General features: G+C 48.2%; 25 non-coding genes across 25 annotated transcripts; all 25 read left to right on the top strand.

Moving 5' to 3' along the window:
- Positions 1–93: 93 nt before the first annotated feature.
- TRNAL-CAA (transfer RNA leucine (anticodon CAA)) lies at positions 94–166 on the top strand. Its single transcript has one exon. It is a non-coding gene; the product is annotated as a tRNA-Leu (tRNA).
- A 399-nt stretch (positions 167–565) lies between these two features.
- On the top strand, positions 566–638 carry TRNAM-CAU (transfer RNA methionine (anticodon CAU)). Its single transcript has one exon. It is a non-coding gene; the product is annotated as a tRNA-Met (tRNA).
- Positions 639–1039: 401 nt separating this feature from the next.
- Positions 1040–1112, top strand: TRNAL-CAA (transfer RNA leucine (anticodon CAA)). The gene has a single exon. It is a non-coding gene; the product is annotated as a tRNA-Leu (tRNA).
- Positions 1113–1748: 636 nt separating this feature from the next.
- Positions 1749–1821, top strand: TRNAM-CAU (transfer RNA methionine (anticodon CAU)). Its single transcript has one exon. It is a non-coding gene; the product is annotated as a tRNA-Met (tRNA).
- A 164-nt stretch (positions 1822–1985) lies between these two features.
- TRNAM-CAU (transfer RNA methionine (anticodon CAU)) lies at positions 1986–2058 on the top strand. Its single transcript has one exon. It is a non-coding gene; the product is annotated as a tRNA-Met (tRNA).
- Positions 2059–2696: 638 nt separating this feature from the next.
- TRNAL-CAA (transfer RNA leucine (anticodon CAA)) lies at positions 2697–2769 on the top strand. Its single transcript has one exon. It is a non-coding gene; the product is annotated as a tRNA-Leu (tRNA).
- Positions 2770–2931: 162 nt separating this feature from the next.
- TRNAM-CAU (transfer RNA methionine (anticodon CAU)) lies at positions 2932–3004 on the top strand. Its single transcript has one exon. It is a non-coding gene; the product is annotated as a tRNA-Met (tRNA).
- Positions 3005–3405: 401 nt separating this feature from the next.
- Positions 3406–3478, top strand: TRNAF-GAA (transfer RNA phenylalanine (anticodon GAA)). Its single transcript has one exon. It is a non-coding gene; the product is annotated as a tRNA-Phe (tRNA).
- A 399-nt stretch (positions 3479–3877) lies between these two features.
- On the top strand, positions 3878–3950 carry TRNAM-CAU (transfer RNA methionine (anticodon CAU)). The gene has a single exon. It is a non-coding gene; the product is annotated as a tRNA-Met (tRNA).
- Positions 3951–4351: 401 nt separating this feature from the next.
- Positions 4352–4424, top strand: TRNAL-CAA (transfer RNA leucine (anticodon CAA)). Its single transcript has one exon. It is a non-coding gene; the product is annotated as a tRNA-Leu (tRNA).
- Positions 4425–5060: 636 nt separating this feature from the next.
- Positions 5061–5133, top strand: TRNAM-CAU (transfer RNA methionine (anticodon CAU)). The gene has a single exon. It is a non-coding gene; the product is annotated as a tRNA-Met (tRNA).
- An 876-nt stretch (positions 5134–6009) lies between these two features.
- TRNAL-CAA (transfer RNA leucine (anticodon CAA)) lies at positions 6010–6082 on the top strand. The gene has a single exon. It is a non-coding gene; the product is annotated as a tRNA-Leu (tRNA).
- A 399-nt stretch (positions 6083–6481) lies between these two features.
- Positions 6482–6554, top strand: TRNAM-CAU (transfer RNA methionine (anticodon CAU)). The gene has a single exon. It is a non-coding gene; the product is annotated as a tRNA-Met (tRNA).
- An 874-nt stretch (positions 6555–7428) lies between these two features.
- Positions 7429–7501, top strand: TRNAF-GAA (transfer RNA phenylalanine (anticodon GAA)). Its single transcript has one exon. It is a non-coding gene; the product is annotated as a tRNA-Phe (tRNA).
- Positions 7502–8611: 1110 nt separating this feature from the next.
- Positions 8612–8684, top strand: TRNAM-CAU (transfer RNA methionine (anticodon CAU)). Its single transcript has one exon. It is a non-coding gene; the product is annotated as a tRNA-Met (tRNA).
- A 163-nt stretch (positions 8685–8847) lies between these two features.
- TRNAM-CAU (transfer RNA methionine (anticodon CAU)) lies at positions 8848–8920 on the top strand. The gene has a single exon. It is a non-coding gene; the product is annotated as a tRNA-Met (tRNA).
- An 872-nt stretch (positions 8921–9792) lies between these two features.
- TRNAL-CAA (transfer RNA leucine (anticodon CAA)) lies at positions 9793–9865 on the top strand. Its single transcript has one exon. It is a non-coding gene; the product is annotated as a tRNA-Leu (tRNA).
- Positions 9866–17226: 7361 nt separating this feature from the next.
- On the top strand, positions 17227–17299 carry TRNAF-GAA (transfer RNA phenylalanine (anticodon GAA)). Its single transcript has one exon. It is a non-coding gene; the product is annotated as a tRNA-Phe (tRNA).
- An 873-nt stretch (positions 17300–18172) lies between these two features.
- TRNAM-CAU (transfer RNA methionine (anticodon CAU)) lies at positions 18173–18245 on the top strand. Its single transcript has one exon. It is a non-coding gene; the product is annotated as a tRNA-Met (tRNA).
- A 400-nt stretch (positions 18246–18645) lies between these two features.
- Positions 18646–18718, top strand: TRNAM-CAU (transfer RNA methionine (anticodon CAU)). The gene has a single exon. It is a non-coding gene; the product is annotated as a tRNA-Met (tRNA).
- A 164-nt stretch (positions 18719–18882) lies between these two features.
- TRNAM-CAU (transfer RNA methionine (anticodon CAU)) lies at positions 18883–18955 on the top strand. Its single transcript has one exon. It is a non-coding gene; the product is annotated as a tRNA-Met (tRNA).
- Positions 18956–20774: 1819 nt separating this feature from the next.
- TRNAM-CAU (transfer RNA methionine (anticodon CAU)) lies at positions 20775–20847 on the top strand. Its single transcript has one exon. It is a non-coding gene; the product is annotated as a tRNA-Met (tRNA).
- Positions 20848–21720: 873 nt separating this feature from the next.
- Positions 21721–21793, top strand: TRNAM-CAU (transfer RNA methionine (anticodon CAU)). The gene has a single exon. It is a non-coding gene; the product is annotated as a tRNA-Met (tRNA).
- Positions 21794–22193: 400 nt separating this feature from the next.
- Positions 22194–22266, top strand: TRNAM-CAU (transfer RNA methionine (anticodon CAU)). Its single transcript has one exon. It is a non-coding gene; the product is annotated as a tRNA-Met (tRNA).
- A 164-nt stretch (positions 22267–22430) lies between these two features.
- TRNAM-CAU (transfer RNA methionine (anticodon CAU)) lies at positions 22431–22503 on the top strand. Its single transcript has one exon. It is a non-coding gene; the product is annotated as a tRNA-Met (tRNA).
- The last annotated feature ends 741 nt before the right edge of the window (positions 22504–23244 follow it).

The following is a 23244-nucleotide window of genomic DNA, read 5'->3' as shown; positions in this document are numbered from 1 at the left end:
TAATGAATGACTGTTGCTGAGTTTTCTTAATTTTTCGACCGTTAACTTGTGGAAACTATTGATACCGGTTATGTTTCCCAGTGACCCCTGTCCGCCTCGGTAGCGCAGTAGGCAGCACCTCAGTCTCAAAATCTGAAGGTCGTGAGTTAAATCCTCACCCGGGGCAAAGGTGGTCAGATTTTTGTTTGCTTATGAGAGTTTAATTAGGTCGTGAGGGGTGCGCTGTCTGGAGCAGTAATGAATGACTGTTGCGGAGTTTTCTTACTTTTTCGACCTTTAACTTGTGGGAACTATTGATACCGATTGTGTTTCCCAGTGACACCTGTTCGCCTCGCTAGCGCAGTAGGCGGCGCTTCAGTCTCATAATCTGAAGGTCGTGAGTTCAATCCTTACCCGGGACAAAGGAGGTGCAGTTTATTTGTTTGCCTATGAGAGTTTAACTAGGTCGGGAGGGGTGCACTGTCTGGAGCAGTAATGAATGACTGTTGCTCGGTTTTCTTATTTTTTCGACCTTTCACTTTTGGGAACTATTGATACCGATTGTGTTTGCTAGTGACAACTGTCCGCCTCGGTAGCGCAGTAGGCAGCGCGTCAGTCTCATAATCTGAAGGTCGTTAGTTCAATCCTCACCCGGGGCAAAAGCGGTGCAGATTTTTTGTTTTCTTATGAGAGTTTAATTGGGTCGTGAGGGGTGCGCTGTATGGAGCAGTAATGAATGACTGTTTCTCGGTTTTCTTACTTTTTCGACCTTTAATTTGTGGGAACTAATGATCCCGGTTGCGTGTCCCTGTGACCCCTTTCCGCCTCGGTAGCGCAGTAGGCAGCGCGTCAGTCTCATAATCTGAAGGTCGTGAGTTTATTCCACACCCGGGGCAAAGGCGGTGCAGATTTTTTGTTTGCTTATGAGTGTTTAATTAAGTCGTGAGGGGTGCGCTTTCTGGAGCAGTAATGAATGACTGTTGCTGAGTTTTCTTAATTTTTCGACCGTTAACCTATGGGAACTATTGATACCGTTTATGTTTCCCAGTGACCCCTGTCCGCCTCGGTAGCGCAGTAGGCAGCGCGTCAGTCTCAAAATCTGAAGGTCGTTAGTTAAATCCTCACCCGGGGCAAAGGTTGTCAGATTTTTGTTTGCTTATGAGGGTTTAATTAGGTCGTGAGGGGTGCGCTGTCTGGAGCAGTAATGAATGACTGTTGCGGGGTTTTCTTACTTTTTCGACCTTTAACTTATGGGAACTATTGATACCGATTGTGTTTCCCAGTGACACCTGTTCGCCTCGCTAGCGCAGTAGGCGGCGCTTCAGTCTCATAATCTGAAGGTCGTGAGTTAAATCCTTACCCGGGGCAAAGGCGGTGCCGTTTATTTGTTTGCTTATGAGAGTTTACCTAGGTCGGGCGGGGTGCACTGTCTGGAGCAGTAATGAATGACTGTGGCTCGGTTTTCTTACTTTTTCGCCATTTAGTTTGTTGGAACTAATGATCCCGGTTGCGTGTCCCAGTGACACCTGTCCGCCTCGATAGCGCAGTAGGCAACGCATCAGTCTGATAATTTGAAGGTCATGAATTCAATTCTATCATGGGGCAAAGGCAGTGCAGATGTTTTGTTTGCTTATGAGAGTTTAATTAGGTCGTGAGGGCTGCACTGTCTGGAGCAGTAATGAATGACTGTTGCTCGGTTTTCTTATTTTTTTGACCTTTAGTTTGTGGGAACTAATGATCGTGGTTGCGTTTCCCAGTGACTCCTGTCCGCCTCGGTAGCGCAGTAGGCAGCTCGTCAGTCTCATAATCTGAAGGTCGTGAGTTCGACCCTCACCCGGGGCAAAGGCGGTGCAGATGTTTTGTTTGCTTATGAGAGTTTAATTAGGTCGTGAGGGGATCACTGTCTGGAGCAGTAATGAATGACTGTTGCTCAGTTTTCTTACTTTTTCGACCTTTAATTTGTGGGAACTAATGATACCGGTTGCGTTTCCCAGTGACCCCTGTCCGCCTTGGTAGCGCAGTAGGCAGCGCGTCAGTCTCATAATCTGAAGGTCGTGAGTTGAATCCTCACCCGGGGCAAAGGCGGTAAATATTTTTTGCTTGCTTATAAGAGTTTAATTAGGTCGTTAGGGGTGCTCGGTCTGGTGAAGTAATGAATGACTGTTAGTGAGGTTTCTTACTTTTTCGACCTTTAACTTGTGGGAGCTATTGATACCGGTTGTGTTTCCCAGTGACCCCTGTCCGCCTCGGTAGCGCAGTAGGCAGCGCGTCAGTCTCATACCCTGAAGGTCGTGAGTTCAATCCACACCCGGGACAAAGGCGGTGCAGATTTTTTGTTTGCTTATGAGAGTTTAATTAGGTCGTGAGGGGTGCACTGTCTTGAGCAGTAACGAATGACTGTTGCTCGGTTTTTTTACTTTTCTGACCTTTAACTTGTGGGAACTATTGATACCGATTGTGTTTCCCAGTGACACCTGCCCGCCTCGGCAGCGCAGTAGGCGGCGCGTCAGTCTCATAATCTGAAGGTCGTGAGTTCAATCCTCACCCGGGCCAATGGCGGTGCAGTTTTTTTGTTTGATTATGAGAGTTTAATAGGGTCGTGAGGGGTGCACTGTCTGGAGCAGTAATGAATGACTGTGGCTCGGTTTTTTTTCTTTTTCGACCTTCAATTTGTGGAAACTAATGATACCGGTTGCATTTCGCTGTTACCCCAGTCCGCCTCGGTAGCGCAGTTGGCAGCGCGTCAGTCTCAAAATCTGAAAGTCGTGAGTTAAATCCTCACCCGGGGCAAAGGTGGTCAGATTTTTGTTTGCTTATGAGAGTTTAATTAGGTCGTGAGGGGTGCGTTGTCTGGAGCAGTAATGAATGACTGTTGCTGAGTTTTCTTACTTTTTCGACCTTTAACTTGTGGGAACTATTGATACCGATTGTGTTTGCTAGTGACAACTGTCCGCCTCGGTAGCGCAGTAGGCAGCGCGTCAGTCTCATAATCTGAAGGTCATGAGTTCAATCCTCACCCGGGGCAAAAGCGGTGCGGATTTTTTGTTTTCTTATGCGAGTTTAATTGGGTCGTGAGGGGTGCGCTGTCTGGAGCAGTAATGAATGACTGTTTCTCGGTTTTCTTACTTTTACGACCTTTAATTTGTGGGAACTAATGATCCCGGTTGCGTGTCCCTGTGACCCCTTTCCGCCTCGGTAGCGCAGTAGGCAGCGCGTCAGTCTCATAATCTGAAGGTCGTGAGTTTATTCCACACCCGGGGCAAAGGCGGTGCAGATTTTTTGTTTGCTTATGAGTGTTTAATTAGGTCGTGAGGGTTGCGCTTTCTGGAACAGTAATGAATGACTGTTGCTGAGTTTTCTTAATTTTTCGACCGTTAACTTGTGGGAACTATTGATACCGGTTATGTTTCCCAGTGACCCCTGTCCGCCCCGGTAGCGCAGTAGGAAGCGCGTCAGTCTGAAAATCTGAAGGTCGTGAGTTAAATCATCACCCGGGGCAAAGGTGGTCAGATTTTTGTTTGCTTATGAGAGTTTAATTAGGTAGTAAGGGGTGCGCTGTCTGGAGCAGTAATGAATGACTGTTGCGGAGTTTTCTTACTTTTTCGACCTTTAACTTGTAGGAACTATTGATACCGATTGTGTTTCCCAGTGACACCTGTTGGCCTCGCTAGTGCAGTAGGCGGCGCTTCAGTCTCATAATCTGAAGGTCGTGAGTTCAATCCTTACCCGGGGCAAAGGCGGTGCAGTTTATTTGTTTGCTTATGAGAGTTTAACTAGGTCGGGAGGGGTGCACTGTCTGGAGCAGTAATGAATGACTGTTGCTCGGTTTTCTTATTTTTTCGACCTTTCACTTGTGGGAACTATTGATACCGATTGTGTTTGCTAGTGACAACTGTCCGCCTCGGTAGCGCAGTAGTTAGCGCGTCAGTCTCATAATCTGAAGGTCGTTAGTTCAATCCTCACCCGGGGCAAAAGCGGTGCAGATTTTTTGTTTTCTTATGAGAGTTTAATTGGGTCGTGAGGGGTGCGCTGTCTGGAGCAGTAATGAATGACTGTTTCTCGGTTTTCTTACTTTTTCGACCTTTAATTTGTGGGAACTAATGATCCCGGTTGCGTGTCCCTGTGACCCCTTTCCGCCTCGGTAGCGCAGTAGGCAGCGCGTCGGTCTCATAATCTGAAGGTCGTGAGTTTATTCCACACCCGGGGCAAAGGCGGTGCAGATTTTTTGTTTGCTGATGAGTGTTTAATTAGGTCGTGAGGGGTGCGCTTTCTGGAGCAGTAATGAATGACTTTTGCTGAGTTTTCTTAATTTTTCGACCATTAACTTATGGGAACTATTGATACCGGTTATGTTTCCCAGTGACCCCTGTCCGCCTCGGTAGCGCAGTAGGCAGCGCGTCAGTCTCAAAATCTGAAGGTCGTGAGTTAAATCCTCACCCGGGGCAAAGGTGGTCAGATTTTTGTTTGCTTATGAGAGTTTAATTAGGTCGTGAGGGGTGCACTGTCTGGAGCAGTAATGAATGACTGTTGCGGAGTTTTCTTACTTTTTCGACCTTTAACTTGTGGGAACTATTTATACCGATTGTGTTTCCCAGTGACACCTGTTCGCCTCGCTAGCGCAGTAGGCGGCGCTTCAGTCTCATAATCTAGAGGTCATGAGTTCAATCCTTACCCGGGGCAAAGGCGGTGCCGTTTATTTGTTTGCTTATGAGAGTTTATCTAGGTCGGGAGGGGTGCACTGTCTGGAGCAGTAATGAATGACTGTGGCTCGGTTTTCTTACTTTTTCGGCCTTTAATTTGTTGGAACTAATGATTCCGGTTGCGTGTCCCAGTGACACCTGTCCGCCTCGATAGCGCAGTAGGCAGCGCATCAGTCTCATAATTTGAAGGTGATGAATTCAATTCTATCCCGGGGCAAAGGCAGTGCAGATGTTTTGTTTGCTTATGAGAGTTTAATTAGGTCGTGAGGGGGGCACTGTCTGGAGCAGTAATGAATGACTGTTGCTCGGTTTTCTTATTTTTTTGACCTTTAGTTTGTGGGAACTAATGATCGTGGTTGCGTTTCCCAGTGACCCCTGTCCGCCTCGGTAGCGCAGTAGGCAGCGCGCCAGTCTCATAATCTGAAGGTCGTGAGTTCGATCCTCACCCGGGGCAAAGGCGGTGCAGATGTTTTGTTTGCTTATGAGAGTTTAATTAGGTCGTGAGGGGATCACTGTCTAGAGCAGTAATGAATGACTGTTGCTCAGTTTTCTTACTTTTTCGACCTTTAATTTGTGGGAACTAATGATACCGGTTGCGTTTCCCAGTGACCCCTCTCCGCCTTGGTAGTGCAGTAGGCAGCGCGTCAGTCTCATAATCTGAAGGTCGTGAGTTTAATCCTCACCCGGGGCAAAGGCGGTGAATATTTTTTGCTTGCTTATAAGAGTTTAATTAGGTCGTTAGGGGTGCACGGTCTGGAGAAGTAATGAATGACTGTTGCTGAGGTTTTCTTACTTTTTCGACCTTTAATTTGTTGGAACTAATGATCCCGGTTGCGTGTCCCAGTGACACCTGTCCGCCTCGATAGCGCAGTAGGCAGCGCATCAGTCTCATAATTTGAAGGTTATGAATTCAATTCTAACCCGGGGCAAAGGCAGTGCAGATGTTTTGTTTGCTTATGAGAGTTTAATTAGGTCATGAGGGGTGCACTGTCTGGAGCAGTAATGAATGACTGTTGCTCGGTTTTCTTATTTTTTTGACCTTTAGTTTGTGGGAACTAATGATCGTGGTTGCGTTTCCCAGTCACCCCTGTCCGCCTCGGTAGCGAATTAGGCAGCGCGTCAGTTTCATAATCTGAAGGTCGTGAGTTCGATCCTCACCCGGGGCAAAGGCGGTGCAGATGTTTTGTTTGCTTATGAGAGTTTAATTAGGTCGTGAGGGGTGCACTGTCTGGAGCAGTAATGAATGACTGTGGCTCGGTTTTCTTTCTTTTTCGACCTTTAATTTGTGGGAACTAATGATACCGGTTGCATTTCGCTGTTACCCCAGTCCGCCTCGGTAGCGCAGTTGGCAGCGCGTCTGCCTCAAAATCTGAAGGTCGTGAGTTAAATGCTCACCCGGGGCAAAGGTGGTCAGATTTTTGTTTGCTTATGAGAGTTTAATTAGTTTGTGAGGGGTGCGCTGACTGGAGCAGTAATGAATGATTGTTGCGGAGTTTTCTTACTTTTTCGACCTTTAACTTGTGGGAACTATTGATACCGATTGTGTTTCCCAGTGACACCTGTTCGCCTCGCTAGCGCAGTAGGCGGCGCTTCAGTCTCATAATCTGAAGGTCGTGAGTTCAATCCTTACCCGGGGCAAAGGCGGTGCAGTTTATTTGTTTGCTTATGAGAGTTTAACTAGGTCGGGAGGGGTGCACTGTCTGGAGCAGTAATGAATGACTGTTGCTCGGTTTTCTTATTTTTTCGACCTTTCACTTGTGGGAACTATTGATACCGATTGTGTTTGCTAGTGACAACTGTCCGCCTCGGTAGCGCAGTAGGCAGCGCGTCAGTCTCATAATCTGAAGGTCATGAGTTCAATCCTCACCCGGGGCAAAAGCGGTTCAGATTTTTTGTTTTCTTATGAGAGTTTAATTGGGTCGTGAGGGGTGCGCTGTCTGGAGTAGTAATGAATGACTGTTTCTCTGTTTTCTTACTTTTTCGACCTTTAATTTGTGGGAAGTAATGATCCCGGTTGCGTGTCCCAGTGACCCCTTTCCGCCTCGGTAGCGCAGTAGGCAGCGCGTCAGTCTCATAATCTGAAGGTCGTGAGTTTATTCCACATCCGGGGCAAAGGCCGTGCAGATTTTTTGTTTGCTTATGAGTGTTTAATTAGGTCGTGAGGGGTGCGCTTTCTGGAGCAGTAATGAATGACTGTTGCTGAGTTTTCTTAATTTTTCGACCGTTAACTTGTGGGAACTATAGATGCCGGTTATGTTTCCCAGTGACCCCTGTCCGCCTCGGTAGCGCAGTAGGCAGCGCGTCAGTCTCATAATCTGAAGGTCGTGAGTTCAATCCACACCCGGAGCAAAGGCGGTGCAGATTTTTTGTTTGCTTATGAGAGTTTAATTAGGTTGTGAGGAGTGCGCTGTCTGGAGCAGTAATGAGTGACTGTTGCTGAGTTTTCTTACTTTTTCGACCTTTACTTGTGGGAACGATTAATACCGATTGTGTTTCCCATTGACCCCTGTCCACCTCGGTAGCGCAGTAGGCAGCGTGTCATTCTCATATTCTGAAGGTCGTGAGTTCAATCCACACCCGGGGCAAAGGCGGTGCAGACTTTTTGTTTGCTTATGAGAGTTTAATTAGGTCGTGAGGGGTGTACTGTCTAGAGCAATAACGAATGACTGTTGCTCGGTTTTTTTACTTTTCTGACCTTTAACTTGTGGGAACTATTGATACCGGTTATGTTTCCCAGTGACCCCTGTCCGCCTCGGTAGCGCAGTAGGCAGCGCGTCAGTCTGAAAATCTGAAGGTCGTGAGTTAAATCCTCACCCGGGGCAAAGGTGGTCAGATTTTTGTTTGCTTATGAGAGTTTAATTAGGTCGTGAGGGGTGCGCTGTCTGGAGCAGTAATGAATGACTGTCGTGGAGTTTTCTTACTTTTTCGACCTTTAACTTGTGGGAACTATTGATACCGATTGTGTTTCCCAGTGACACCTGTTCGCCTTGCTAGCGCAGTAGGCGGCGCTTTAGTCTCATAATCTGAAGGTCGTGAGTTCAATCCTTACCCGGGGCAAAGGCGGTGCAGTTTATTTGTTTGCTTATGAGAGTTTACCTAGGTCGGGAGGGGTGCACTGTCTGGAGCAGTAATGAATGACTGTTGCTCGGTTTTCTTATTTTTTCGACCTTTCACTTGTGGGAACTATTGATACCGATTGTGTTTGCTAGTGACAACTGTCCGCCTCGGTAGCGCAATAGGCAGCGCGTCAGTCTCATAATCTGAAGGTCATGAGTTCAATCCTCACACGGGGCAAAAGCGGTGCAGATTTTTTGTTGGCTTATGAGAGTTTAATTAGGTCGTGAGGGGTGCACTGTCTAGAGCAGTAACGAATGACTGTTGCTCGGTTTTTTTACTTTTCTGACCTTTAACTTGTGGGAACTATTGATACCGATTGTGTTTCCCAGTGACACCTGCCCGCCTCGGCAGCGCAGTAGGCGGCGCGTCAGTCTCATAATCTGAAGGTCGTGAGTTTAATCCTGACCCGGGCCAATGGCGGTGCAGTTTTTTTGTTTGCTTATGAGAGTTTAATTAGGTCTTGAGGGGTGCACTGTCTGAAGCAGTAATGAATGACTGTGGCTCGGTTTTCTTACTTTTTCGACCTTTAATTTGTTGGAACTAATGATCCCGGTTGCGTGTCCCAGTGACACCTGTCCGCCTCGATAGCGCAGTAGGCAGCGCATCAGTCTCATAATTTGAAGGTTATGAATTCAATTCTAACCCGGGGCAAAGGCAGTGCAGATGTTTTGTTTGCTTATGAGAGTTTAATTAGGTCGTGACGGGTGCACTGTCTGGAGCAGTAATGAATGACTGTTGCTCGGTTTTCTTATTTTTTTGACCTTTAGTTTGGGGGAACTAATGATCGTGGTTGCGTTTCCCAGTGACCCCTGTCCGCCTCGGTAGCGCAGTAGGCAGCGCGTCAGTCTCATAATCTGAAGGTCGTGAGTTCGATCCTCACTCGGGGCAAAGGCGGTGCAGATGTTTTGTTTGCTTATGAGAGTTTAATTAGGTCGTGAGGGGTGCACGGTCTGGAGAAGTAATGAATGACTGTTGCTGAGGTTTCTTACTTTTTCGACCTTTAACTTGTGGGAGCTATTGATACCGGTTGTGTTTCCCAGTGACCCTGTCCGCCTCGGTAGCGCAGTAGGCAGCGCGTCAGTTTCATAATCTGAAGGTCGTGAGTTCGATCCTCACCCGGGGCAAGGGCGGTGCAGATGTTTTGTTTGCTTATGAGAGTTTAAATAGGTCGTGAGGGGATCACTGTCTGGAGCAGTAATGAATGACTGTTGCTCAGTTTTCTTACTTTTTCGACCTTTAATTTGTGGGAACTAATGATACCGGTTGCGTTTCGCAGTGACCCCTCTCCGCCTTGGTAGTGCAGTAGGCAGCGCGTCCGTCTCATAATCTGAAGGTCGTGAGTTCAATCCTCACCCGGGGCAAAGGCGGTGAATATTTTTTGCTTGCTTATGAGAGTTTAATTAGGTCGTGAGGGGTGCACGGTCTGGAGAAGTAATGAATGACTGTTGCTGAGGTTTCTTACTTTTTCGACCTTTAACTTGTGGGAGCTATTGATACCGGTTGTGTTTCCCAGTGACCCCTGTCCGCCTCGGTATCGCAGTAGGCAGCGCGTCAGTCTCATAATCTGAAGGTCGTGAGTTCAGTCCACACCCGGGGCAAAGGCGGTGCAGATTTTTTGTTTGCTTATGAGAGTTTAATTAGGTCGTGAGGGGTGCACTGTCTTGAGCAGTAACGAATGACTGTTGCTCAGTTTTTTCTTTTCTGTCCTTTAACTTGTGGGAACTATTGATGCCGATTGTGTTTCCCAGTGACACCGGCCCGCCTCGGCAGCGCAATAGGCGGCGCGTCAGTCTCATAATCTGAAGGTCGTGAGTTCAATCCTCACCCGGGCCAATGGCGGTGCAGTTTTTTGTTTGCTTATGAGAGTTTAATTAGGTCGTGAGAAGTGCACTGTCTGGAGCAGTAATGAATGACTGTGGCTCGGTTTTCTTTCTTTTTCGACCTTTAATTTGTGGGAACTAATGATACCGGTTGCATTTCGCTGTTACCCCAGTCCGCCTCGGTAGCGCAGTTCGCAGCGCGTCAGCCTCAAAATCTGAAGGTTGTGAGTTAAATGCTCACCCGGGGCAAAGGTGGTCAGATTTTTGTTTGCTTATGAGAGTTTAATTAGTTTGTGAGGGGTGCGCTGTCTGGAGCAGTAATGAATGACTGTTGCGGAGTTTTCTTACTTTTTCGACCTTTAACTTGTGGGAACGATTGATACCGATTGTGTTTCCCAGTGACACCTGTTCGCCTCGCTAGCGCAGTAGGCGGCGCTTCAGTCTCATAATCTGAAGGTCGTGAGTTCAATCCTTACCCGGGGCAAAGGCGGTGCAGTTTATTTGTTTGCTTATGAGAGTTTAACTAGGTCGGGAGGGGTGCACTGTCTGGAGCAGTAATGAATGACTGTTGCTCGGTTTTCTTATTTTTTCGACCTTTCACTTGTGGGAACTATTCATACCGAATGTGTTTGCTAGTGACAACTGTCCGCCTCGGTAGCGCAGTAGGCAGCTCGTCAGTCTCATAATCTGAAGGTCATGAGTTCAATCCTCACCCGGGGCAAAAGCGGTTCAGAGTTTTTGTTTTCTTATGAGAGTTTAATTGGGTCGTGAGGGGTGCGCTGTCTGGAGTAGTAACGAATGACTGTTTCTCGGTTTTCTGACTTTTTCGACCTTTAATTTGTGGGAACTAATGATCCCGGTTGCGTGTCCCTGTGACCCCTTTCCGCCTCGGTAGCACAGTAGGCAGCGCGTCAGTCTCATAATCTGAAGGTCGTGAGTTTATTCCACACCCGGGGCAAAGGCCGTGCAGATTTTTTGTTTGCTTATGAGTGTTTAATTAGGTCGTGAGGGGTGCGCTTTCTGGAGCAGTAATCAATGACTGTTGCTGAGTTTTCTTAATTTTTCGACCGTTAACTTGTGGGAACTATTGATGCCGGTTATGTTTCCCAGTGACCCCTGTCAGCCTCGGTAGCGCAGTAGGCAGCGCGTCAGTCTCATAATCTGAAGGTCGTGAGTTCAATCCACACCCGGAGCAAAGGCGGTGCAGATTTTTTGTTTGCTTATGAGAGTTTAATTAGGTTGTGAGGAGTGCGCTGTCTGGAGCAGTAATGAATGACTGTTGCTGAGTTTTCTTACTTTTTCGACCTTTACTTGTGGGAACGATTGATACCGATTGTGTTTCCCATTGACCCCTGTTCACCTCGGTAGCGCAGTAGGCAGCGTGTCAGTCTCATATTCTGAAGGTCGTGAGTTCAATCCACACCCGGGGCAAAGGCGGTGCAGATTTTTGTTTGCTTATGAGAGTTTAATTAGGTCGTGAGGGGTGTACTGTCTAGAGCAATAACGAATGACTGTGTGAGGGATATGGTTCAGGCAATCACGGCAACTTAAATAATCGTTGTCGAGACTGACGAAGACATTTGCAACTTGAGTTATAAGGCTTTAATGCCACGAGAAAAAGAAAAAAACGATAAAGAAGCTTGGCGTGTTACATGGCAACAGCGAAGAACTGCCTTAAGTACGAGCACGACACACGTTCTCGAAAGACAAGGTCTGACGCTTAGCGTAGTCCCCCACTGCACTACACAAGGTTTGAAACACTTCACCGTGTGACGTCGAAGGCAGATGAGTCGATGCGTTGCGTTGCGTCTTACGCCGACATCAGCGATGCCTCAGGCATGGTCGGAGCGGAGCGTGAGGCAGAGTCGATGTGTGGCAAGCACGTCCCGGACAGCCAGTTGTAGGCCCAGGTCTGGAAAACGCCCGGATCCGAGTACAACGGACCGGCGCCGGCTGCTGGATCACACGGTAGAAGGAAGCCAGGCTCGTGCGGACCACAGGCACAGGTAGGCTTCGGGACCACGACCCGACGAGCGCTTCAGCCTGCCACTCTTTCGTTCCGATCCTTCTTCTCCAACGCCCCGTCGTCGTCTTCCTCTTCTCTCTCCCCATGGCTTGGCTTGACTTTGACGACACGATTCCGCCTTTTCCTTGTCTCATCGTCATCTTCGTCGGCGTACGGCACAGCACAAACTTACACACATCGCGCACCAGATGAACCTACCGCGCATATCATGACAAAAGTCCCCCCTTTCAAAAGTTTTCTTTTCTTTAAAAAAAAACTGTCCAAAGTGCGCGGGAGACAAGACTTACGACAAACAATTGTACAGAACTGTTGCACCAAGTGAATAGTCTGTATGTGAGAGTCCCTAGGCATATGGTACATTATTACATTAATGTGGTATAGCTAGCACCTACACCTGTAGCCTGCTCATATAATCAGCACCTACGTTCTCTTAGCCCTTGATATGCTCAACGCGAAAGGTGTACTCTTGTAATGCGAGACTCCAGCGCAAGATCCGGCTGTTCAAATGCTTGGCTTGAGAGAGATATCGCAGCGGTTGATGGTCAGTCTGAACGACGAAGGAGGTTTCATAAAGGAAGATATGAAATTTCGCGATCGCCCAAACTAACGCTAAACACTCCCTTTCAATTGCAGAATATCTCTCTTCCCGGGGCATAAGTTGGCGGCTGGCATATGACACCGGGTGAAGAAGACCCTCGTGTTCCTGCATAAGCACAGCGCCTATACACCTATCAGATGCATCTGTACGTAATACAAAGGGTTTCTTTATGTCAACAGCCTTGACTACTGGCGTAGATGCTAGAGCTTGTTTGAGGGTTTCAAATGCCTCTTCTCTTTCGGTATTCCACGCTAACTTGTTCTTTTCCATCTTTCTTGTCATTTCAGTCAGTGGTTTCGCTTTCTGGGCATAGTGAGGTATGAGGTCTCGGTAATATCCCACCAAGCCGAGAAAAGAGCGAAGTTGCTTCTTCGTTTCCGGTCTTGGGGCTTTAGCGATCTTCGCTATCGTGCTTTCTACTGGGCGGATTGTACCATCGCCGAAGTGATGCCCAAGGAAGATGACAGAAGTCATTCCGATCTCATATTTTTGAGGTTTGATCCGTAGGCCTGCTTCTCGGATCCTCTGAAACAACTGTTTCAATGTCACTAGATGCTCCTCCCACGTAGCTGTGGCAATTAGAACATCGTCTATGTAATGCACTGTGTTTGGAATGCCGTGCAGTAATGTCCTCATCAATCGTGTGAATATGGCCGAGGCTGTCTTAATCCCAAAAGGCATATAGAGAAAATGGTAGTGTCCAGATTGCGTTGAAAAAGCTGTTTTCGGACGAGAACTTTCCTCTAAGGGTACTTGCCAATAGCCCTTTGTAAGATCTAACTTTGAGAAAACCGACTTCGTGCCGACTTCAGCAAACATAATGTCAGTTCTGGGTATGGGTTCAGAATCGGACACCAGGACCTCATTAATGTGACGGAAGTCAATGCACGCGCGAAAGCTGTTGTCCGGTTTCTTAACCAGGACCAAGAGTGAGTTATACGGCGAATGGGATCGTTTAATAACTCCCAACTTCAGCATATCTTGAACCTCCTTCTCTACTATTTCCTTCATTGCAAACGGCAACGGATACTGTGACGTGCTGATTGGTTTTGTTGTAGTAAGCTCTAGCCGGCACTCTAGGAGGTTCGTCTTCCCAGGAACTTCGGAAAATATGTCTCGGAATTCCTCCAAGAGATTGCACATATCATCGCGTTGTGCTTCGTCTAAATTACTTCCGAGTGTGACCGACTCAATACCTTTCCCTTCATTTACTTTAAATGTAGGGAGGGGTGAATCCGACTCTCCTTCTTCGACTACAACGAACGATGAAGCTTGACTAGTGACTTCTGGTTGACGTTCTTCGTAGCGCTTGAGCATGTTTATGTGAAACATTTTCGTGGTGTGCCCAAGGTCCAACCAATAGCCGTGGTCATTCTTTTTTCCTGTAACCGGAAATGGCCCCTTCCAGTGCATAAGAAGCCTGTTTTCCCTGGTTGGGAGCAATATAAGAGCCCGGTCACCAACTTTGAGCTGTCGGGTTTTGGAGGTTCGGTCATAATACTTCTTTTGCGAGTGTTGAGCTCGGGAGAGATTCTCTTGAGCCAGCTTCAAGGTGCGTTCAAGACGTTCTCTCAGATCAAGCACGTATCCGTAAGTAGTCTTGATATCTTCCTCTAGGTCTTCCCCTGTCCAGAGTTCCTTCAATATATGCAGGGGTCCTCGGACGTGCCGGCCGTAGATCAGTTCAAACGGCGAGAAGCCCATACTGGCCTGAGGTACTTCTCGATAGGCGAATAACAGAGGCGCAAGAAATCGGTCCCATGACTTCGGCTTCTCTTGGCACAACCTGCGCAACATCTGTTTCAAAGTGCCGTTGAACCTTTCGACCAAGCCATTGCATATCGGGTGGTAAGGCGTCGAGCTCAAATGTCGAATAGCAAGCAGAGCATTCACCTCTTCCATCAGGCCTGACGTGAAGCAAGATGCTTGATCACAGAGGATCTCCCGTGGAAATCCTATTCGAGAGAACATCTCCAGTAGTCCATCTGCCACTGTTGCCGAATCAACTGCGGGCAAAGCCACCGCGTCCGAGTACCGAGTGGTGAAATCCACAAGGGTAAGAATGTACCGATTACCCTTCTTTGAAAACGGCGTCAGAGGTCCAATGATATCAACGGCCACACGTTCGAATGGCGTGTCAATCAAAGGCATTCGTCCAAGAGGCGCCTTGCCTACTTTGCCCTTGGGATATGTCGTTTGGCATGCGTCGCATGATTTTACGAATCTTCGTACCTCCTCCTGTACACCGGGCCAATAAAACGACTCCAAAACTCGGTCCTTCGTCTTCTTGATACCCTGGTGACCAGATATCGGTGATTCATGTGCCAAGTGCAACACATGGACACGCAACGCCTTTGGAACCACCGCTTGTTGAACTGATTTACCCGGAGTCAAGTGGTAAACGCGGTACAAGATTCCTTTCTCGAACATAAATGAGTGGTATGTGGCTCCTTTACCGCGGATGAGGGTGTCGACTTTCGCCCTACAAACATCCAGCGACCGGTCTTCCTCTTGTTTTTGGCGAAATTACTCCTGTGTCACCTCTAAGTTTCCAAATTTAGCAGTCGTGAGCTTCCGGCGATGTCCTTTGCTTGAAACACCAACCATGACTGTGCTCTTCGTCCCGCATCCATCCTTGGATTTCTCTTCAGAATTCAATGCCTGATTAGTTTCCGACTTCAGGCTCGCTGACTCCTTCCACGTTGAGTCGGGGTCATTAGCGTCACGGGCGCCGGGAACATTTCCTACGATGACATCGTAAAGTGGCGACGTCATGCATTTGACTATCGCATTTCCGGTGAAATAGGGCGATAGAATCCGTACTTCTGCTTCCGGTACCTCGATGCAACTACCATCGGCCAATAAAATAGTGGCGGTAGTACCCGTCAGCGCATCATCGGGAACGAGGGAACGTCGCACGACCAGGGTGTTGCTTCCAGTATCCCTCAAGACTGATACAATATGTCCAAACACTTCTCCCTGTAACACCGGCAAGTTTCGTGTAGCTGTTGCGGTGCGCGTTCGGAGTGCACTAGCAACATATTCATCTTGAGATGAATCATCGGCACATCGGGGCGTCTCGGACTTCTGGTCAGTAGACACGATGCAAGATGTCACTTTCTTTGACCCGCCGTTGCTTGGGCATGCTCTTGCATCGTGGCCGGGCTTCCGACAGTGCCCACAGAAGACTCGTTGGGGTTTCGTGCGGCAATCAGATGCTCTGTGGCCGGGTCGATCACAGACGAAACATCTAAGAGGAGGCTGGGTATAAGTAAATCCTTCTTGCTCCTTGGGAATGTTGTTTGCAGACTTGGTACGAAATACCAACAAGTTTGTTTGCCGCTGGGCTTCCAAGAAGGTATCAGCTGCTTCTGCCATTTCTTTTACCGTCCTGCATTTCTTCTCCCTTAGAAAAAGTGCCAGGCGATCGTGGCAGTTATTCAGAAACTGCTCAGCTACAATGAGGTTGCGCACGGATGCAAAGTCCTCGTCCGTTTCCGACATTTCCAGCCATCTATCGAAGTAACTCTGTAATCTTGTGGCGTACTGTTTACCAGTTTCGCCGTCTTCAGGCTTGCTTTGCCGAAACTTTTCGCGATAGCCTTCGGCTGTGAAACGAAACCTCTGGAGCAAGGCCACTTTCGTACTCTGGTAATCCATTGAGTCTTCTGGCGACAGACGACCGAAGACTTTCAATGCTTCCCCACTGAGGCATAAACTAAGCGCTGTCGCCCACTTCTCCTCAGGCCACTCTTGACCAACTGCTACGCGTTCGAACCTCTTGAGATACGCATCGAGATCGTCACGCCCCTCGTCAAACACTGGGATCAGGTTGTGAGGATTGATCAAGCACGGGCGGCTTTGACTCCTCTCAGGTTCGCGGTCCCGCGCTGTTGGCTCTCGGCTACCTTCAACCTCAGCTAGTCGAATTCGCAGTTGAAGAGTTCTCTCTTCTATCTCCAAACGTTCCTTCGCCGCCTGCCTTTCCGCGGAACGCTCTTCACGCGCTTGCACAGATTCCTCATGAGCCCGCTCTAACCGCGCGTCTACCCACGTCTTTAGCTCGGCTCCTTGAAGCCCCATGCGTTCCGCTAGCGTTATAAGCTCTTGCTCACTCATCTTCCCTATAGATTTCAACCCAGTGCAAACGGCTTCGTCCTGTCGCGCGGACGCCAATTGTGAGGGATATGGTTCGGGCAATCACGGCAACCTAAATAATCGTTGTCGAGACTGACGAAGACATTTGCAACTTGAGTTATAAGGCTTTAATGCCACGAAAAAAAGAAAAAACGATAAAGAAGCTTGGCGTGTTACATAGCAACAGCGAAAACTGCCTTAAGTACGAGGACGACACACGTTCTCGAAAGACAAGGTCTGACGCTTAGCGTAGTCCCCCACTGCACTACACAAGGTTTGAAACACTTCACCGTGTGACGTCGAAGGCAGATGAGTCGATGCGTTGCGTTGCGTCTTACGCCGACATCAGCGATGCCTCAGGCATGGTCGGAGCGGAGCGTGAGGCAGAGTCGATGTGTGGCAAGCACGTCCCGGACAGCCAGTAGTAGGCCCAGGTCTGGAAAACGCCCGGATCCGAGTACAACGGACTGGCGCCGGCTGCTGGATCACACGGTAGAAGGGAGCCAGGCTCGTGCGGACCACAGGCACAGGTAGGCTTCGGGACCACGACCCGACGAGCGCTTCAGCCTGCCACTCTTTCGTTCCGATCCTTCTTCTCCAACGCCCCGTCGTCGTCTTCCTCTTCTCTCTCCCCATGGCTTGGCTTGACTTTGACGACACGATTCCGCCTTTTCCTTGTCTCATCGTCATCTTCGTCGGCGTACGGCACAGCACAAACTCACACACATCGCGCACCAGATGAACCTACCGCGCATATCATGACAGACTGTTGCTCGGTTTTTTTACTTTTCGGACCTTTAACTTGTGGGAACTATTGATACCGGTTATGTTTCCCAGTGACCCCTGTCCGCCTCGGTAGCGCAGTAGGCAGCGCGTCAGTCTGAAAATCTGAAGGTCGTGAGTTAAATCCTCACCCGGGGCAAAGGCGGTGCAGATGTTTTGTTTGCTTATGAGAGTTTAATTAGGTCGTGAGGGGATCACTGTCTGGAGCAGTAATGAATGACTGTTGCTCAGTTTTCTTACTTTTTCGACCTTTAATTTGTGGGAACTAATGATACCGGTTGCGTTTCCCAGTGACCCCTCTCCGCCTTGGTAGTGCAGTAGGCAGCGCGTCAGTTTCATAATCGGAAGGTCGTGAGTTCAATCCTCAACCGGGGCAAAGGCGGTGAATATTTTTTGCTTGCTTATGAGAGTTTAATTAGGTCGTGAGGGGTGCACGGTCTGGAGAAGTAATGAATGACTGTTGCTGAGGTTTCTTACTTTTTCGACCTTTAACTTGTGGGAGCTATTGATACCGGTTGTGTTTCCCAGTGACCCCTGTCCGTCTCGGTAGCGCAGTAGGCAGCGCGTCAGTCTCATAATTTGAAGGTCGTGAGTTAAATCCTCACCCGGGGCAAAGGTGGTCAGATTTTTGTTTGCTTATGAGAGTTTAATTAGTTTGTGAGGGGTGCGCTGTCTGGAGCAGTAATGAATGACTGTTGCGGAGTTTTCTTACTTTTTCGACCTTTACCTTGTGGGAACTATTGATACCGATTGTGTTTCCCAGTGACACCTGTTCGCCTCGCTAGCGCAGCAGGCGGCGCTTCAGTGTCATAACCTGAAGGTCGTGAGTTCAATCCTTACCCGGGGCAAAGGCGGTGCAGTTTATTTGTTTGCTTATGAGAGTTTAACTAGGTCGGGAGGGGTGCACTGTCTGGAGCAGTAATGAATGACTGTTGCTCGGTTTTCTTATTTTTTCGACCTTTCACTTGTGGGAACTATTGATACCGATTGTGTTTGCCAGTGACAACTGTCCGCCTCGGTAGCGCAGTAGGCAGTGCGTCAGTCTCATAATCTGAAGGTCGTGAGTTCAATCCTCACCCGGGGCAAAAGCGGTGCAGACTTTTTGTTTTCCTATGAGAGTTTAATTAGGTCGTGAGGGGTGCACTGTCTGGAGCAGTAATGAATGACTGTGGCTCGGTTTTCTTACTTTTGCGACCTTTAACTTGTTGGAACTAATGATCCCGGTTGCGTGTCCCAGTGACACCTGTCCGCCTCGATAGCGCAGTAGGTGCGCATCAGTCTCATAATTTGAAGGTCATGAATTCAATTCTAACCCGGGGCAAAGGCAGTGCAGATGTTTTGTTTGCCTATGAGAGTTTAATTAGGTCTTGAGGGGTGCACTGTCTGGAGCAGTAATGAATGACTGTTGCTCGGTTTTCTTATTTTTTTGACCTTTAGTTTGTGGGAACTAATGATCGTGGTTGCGTTTCCCAGTGACCTCTGTCCGCCTCGGTAGCGCAGTAGGAAGCGCGTCAGTCTCATAATCTGAAGGTCGTGTGTTCGATCCTCACCCGGGGCAAAGGCGGTGCAGATGTTTTGTTTGCTTATGAGAGTTTAATTATGTCGTGAGGGGATCACTGTCTGGAGCACTAATGAATGACTGTTGCTCAGTTTTCTTACTTTTTCGACCTTTAATTTGTGGGAACTAATGATACCGGTTGCGTTTCCCAGTGACCCCTCTCCGCCTCGGTAGCGCAGTAGGCAGCGCGTCAGTCTCATAATCTGAAGGTCGTGAGTTCAATCCTCACCCGGGGCAAAAGCGGTGCAGACTTTTTGTTTTCTTATGAGAGTTTAATTGGGTCGTGAGGGGGGCGCTGTCTGGAGCAGTAATGAATGACTGTTTCTCGGTTTTCTTACTTTTTCGACCTTTAATTTGTGGGAACTAATGATCACGGTTGCGTGTCCCTGTGACCCCTTTCCGCCTCGGTAGCGCAGTAGGCAGCGCGTCAGTCTCATAATCTGAAGGTCGTGAGTTTATTCCACGCCCGGGGCAAAGGCCGTGCAGATTTTTTGTTTGCTTATGAGTGTTTAATTAGGTCGTGAGGGGGCGCTTTCTGTAGCAGTAATGAATGACTGTTGCTGAGTTTTCTTAATTTTTCGACCGTTAACTTGTGAGAACTATTGATACCGGTTATGTTTCCCTGTGACCCCTGTCCGCCTCGGTAGCGCATTAGGCAGCGCGTCAGTCTCATAATCTGAAGGTCGTGAGTTCAATCCACACCCGGAGCAAAGGCGGTGCAGATTTTTTGTTTGCTTATGAGAGTTTAATTAGGTTGTGAGGAGTGCGCTGTCTGGAGCAGTAATGAATGACTGTTGCTGAGTTTTCTTACTTTTTCGACCTTTACTTGTGGGAACGATTGATACCGATTGTGTTTCTTATTGACCCTTGTCCACCTCGGTAGCGCAGTAGGCAGCGTGTCAGTCTCATATTCTGACGGTCGTGATTTCAATCCACACCCGGGGCAAAGGCGGTGCAGATTTTTTGTTTGCTTATGAGAGTTTAATTAGGTCGTGAGGGGTGCACTGTCTAGAGCAATAACGAATGACTGTTGCTTGGTTTTTTTACTTTTCTGACCTTTAACTTGTGGGAACTATTGATACCGATTGTGTTTCCCAGTGACACCTGCCCGCCTCGGCAGCGCAGTAGGCGGCGCGTCAGTCTCATAATCTGAAGGTCATGAGTTCAATCCTCACCCGGGCCAATGGCGGTGCAGTTTTTTTGTTTGCTTATGAGAGTTTAATTAGGTCGTGAGGGGTGCACTGTCTGGAGCAGTAATGAATGACTGTGGCTCGGTTTTCTTACTTTTTCGACCTTTAACTTGTTGGAACTAATGATCCCGGTTGCGTGTCCCAGTGACACCTGTCCGCCTCGATTGCGCAGTAGGTGCGCATCAGTCTCATAATTTGAAGGTCATGAATTCAATTCTAACCCGGGGCAAAGGCAGTGCAGATGTTTTGTTTGCTTATGAGAGTTTAATTAGGTCGTGAGGGGTGCACTGTCTGGAGCAGTAATGAATGACTGTTGCTCGGTTTTCTTATTTTTTTGACCTTTAGTTTGTGGGAACTAATGATCGTGGTTGCGTTTCCCAGTGACCCCTGTCCGCCTCGGTAGCGCAGTAGGCAGCGCGTCAGTCTCTAATCTGAAGGTCGTGAGTTCAATCCTCACCCGGGACAAAAGCGGTGCAGATTTTTTGTTGGCTTATGAGAGTTTAATTAGGTCGTGAGGGGTGCACTGTCTAGAGCAGTAACGAATGACTGTTGCTCGGTTTTTTTACTTTTCTGACCTTTAACTTGTGGGAACTATTGATACCGATTGTGTTTCCCAGTGACACCTGCCCGCCTCGGCAGCGCAGTAGGCGGCGCGTCAGTCTCATAATCTGAAGGTCGTGAGTTCAATCCTCACCCGGGCCAATGGCGGTGCAGGTTTTTTGTTTGCTTATGAGAGTTTAATTAGGTCTTGAGGGGTGCACTGTCTGAAGCAGTAATGAATGACTGTGGCTCGGTTTTGTTACTTTTTCGACCTTTAATTTGTTGGAACTAATGATCCCGGTTGCGTGTCCCAGTGACACCTGTCCGCCTCGATAGCGCAGTAGGCAGCGCGTCAGTCTCATAATCTGAAGGTCGTGAGTTCGATCCTCACTCGGGGCAAAGGCGGTGCAGATGTTTTGTTTGCTTATGAGAGTTTAATTAGGTCGTGAGGGGATCACTGTCTGGAGCAGTAATGAATGACTGTTGCTCAGTTTTCTTACTTTTTCGACCTTTAATTTGTGGGAACTAATGATACCGGTTGCGTTTCCCAGTGACCCCTCTCCGCCTTGGTAGTGCAGTAGGCAGCGCGTCAGTTTCATAATCTGAAGGTCGTGAGTTCAATCCTCAACCGGGGCAAAGGCGGTGAATATTTTTTGCTTGCTTATGAGAGTTTAATTAGGTCGTGAGGGGTGCACGGTCTGGAGAAGTAATGAATGACTGTTGCTGAGGTTTCTTACTTTTTCGACCTTTAACTTGTGGGAGCTATTGATACCGGTTGTGTTTCCCAGTGACCCCTGTCCGTCTCGGTAGCGCAGTAGGCAGCGCGTCAGTCTCATAATTTGAAGGTCGTGAGTTAAATCCTCACCCGGGGCAAAGGTGGTCAGATTTTTGTTTGCTTATGAGTGTTTAATTAGTTTGTGAGGGGTGCGCTGTCTGGAGCAGTAATGAATGACTGTTGCGGAGTTTTCTTACTTTTTCGACCTTTACCTTGTGGGAACTATTGATACCGATTGTGTTTCCCAGTGACACCTGTTCGCCTCGCTAGCGCAGTAGGCGGCGCTTCAGTGTCATAACCTGAAGGTCGTGAGTTCAATCCTTACCCGGGGCAAAGGCGGTGCAGTTTATTTGTTTGCTTATGAGAGTTTAACTAGGTCGGGAGGGGTGCACTGTCTGGAGCAGTAATGAATGACTGTTGCTCGGTTTTCTTATTTTTTCGACCTTTCACTTGTGGGAACTATTGATACCGATTGTGTTTGCCAGTGACAACTGTCCGCCTCGGTAGCGCAGTAGGCAGTGCGTCAGTCTCATAATCTGAAGGTCGTGAGTTCAATCCTCACCCGGGGCAAAAGCGGTGCAGACTTTTTGTTTTCCTATGAGAGTTTAATTAGGTCGTGAGGGGTGCACTGTCTGGAGCAGTAATGAATGACTGTGGCTCGGTTTTCTTACTTTTGCGACCTTTAACTTGTTGGAACTAATGATCCCGGTTGCGTGTCCCAGTGACACCTGTCCGCCTCGATAGCGCAGTAGGTGCGCATCAGTCTCATAATTTGAAGGTCATGAATTCAATTCTAACCCAGGGCAAAGGCAGTGCAGATGTTTTGTTTGCTTATGAGAGTTTAATTAGGTCTTGAGGGGTGCACTGTCTGGAGCAGTAATGAATGACTGTTGCTCGGTTTTCTTATTTTTTTGACCTTTAGTTTGTGGGAACTAATGATCGTGGTTGCGTTTCCCAGTGACCTCTGTCCGCCTCGGTAGCGCAGTAGGCAGCGCGTCAGTCTCATAATCTGAAGGTCGTGAGTTCGATCCTCACCCGGGGCAAAGGCGGTGCAGATGTTTTGTTTGCTTATGAGAGTTTAATTATGTCGTGAGGGGATCACTGTCTGGAGCACTAATGAATGACTGTTGCTCAGTTTTCTTACTTTTTCGACCTTTAATTTGTGGGAACTAATGATACCGGTTGCGTTTCCCAGTGACCCCTCTCCGCCTCGGTAGCGCAGTAGGCAGCGCGTCAGTCTCATAATCTGAAGGTCGTGAGTTCAATCCTCACCCGGGGCAAAAGCGGTGCAGACTTTTTGTTTTCTTATGAGAGTTTAATTGGGTCGTGAGGGGGGCGCTGTCTGGAGCAGTAATGAATGACTGTTTCTCGGTTTTCTTACTTTTTCGACCTTTAATTTGTGGGAACTAATGATCACGGTTGCGTGTCCCTGTGACCCCTTTCCGCCTCGGTAGCGCAGTAGGCAGCGCGTCAGTCTCATAATCTGAAGGTCGTGAGTTTATTCCACGCCCGGGGCAAAGGCCGTGCAGATTTTTTGTTTGCTTATGAGTGTTTAATTAGGTCGTGAGGGGTGCGCTTTCTGTAGCAGTAATGAATGACTGTTGCTGAGTTTTCTTAATTTTTTGACCGTTAACTTGTGGGAACTATTGATACCGGTTATGTTTCCCTGTGACCCCTGTCCGCCTCGGTAGCGCAGTAGGCAGCGCGTCAGTCTCATAATCTGAAGGTCGTGAGTTCAATCCACACCCGGAGCAAAGGCGGTGCAGATTTTTTGTTTGCTTATGAGAGTTTAATTAGGTTGTGAGGAGTGCGCTGTCTGGAGCAGTAATGAATGACTGTTGCTGAGTTTTCTTACTTTTTCGACCTTTACTTGTGGGAACGATTGATACCGATTGTGTTTCCCATTGACCCTTGTCCACCTCGGTAGCGCAGTAGGCAGCGTGTCAGTCTCATATTCTGACGGTCGTGATTTCAATCCACACCCGGGGCAAAGGCGGTGCAGATTTCTTGTTTGCTTATGA

This window comes from Rhipicephalus microplus, chromosome 3 (genome assembly GCF_043290135.1).
Source record: "Rhipicephalus microplus isolate Deutch F79 chromosome 3, USDA_Rmic, whole genome shotgun sequence".
In the NCBI taxonomy this organism is placed as follows: Eukaryota; Metazoa; Arthropoda; class Arachnida; order Ixodida; family Ixodidae; genus Rhipicephalus; species Rhipicephalus microplus.
The sequence above is the reverse complement of the archived record's forward strand: the minus strand, read 5'-3'. Positions and strand labels throughout refer to the sequence as shown.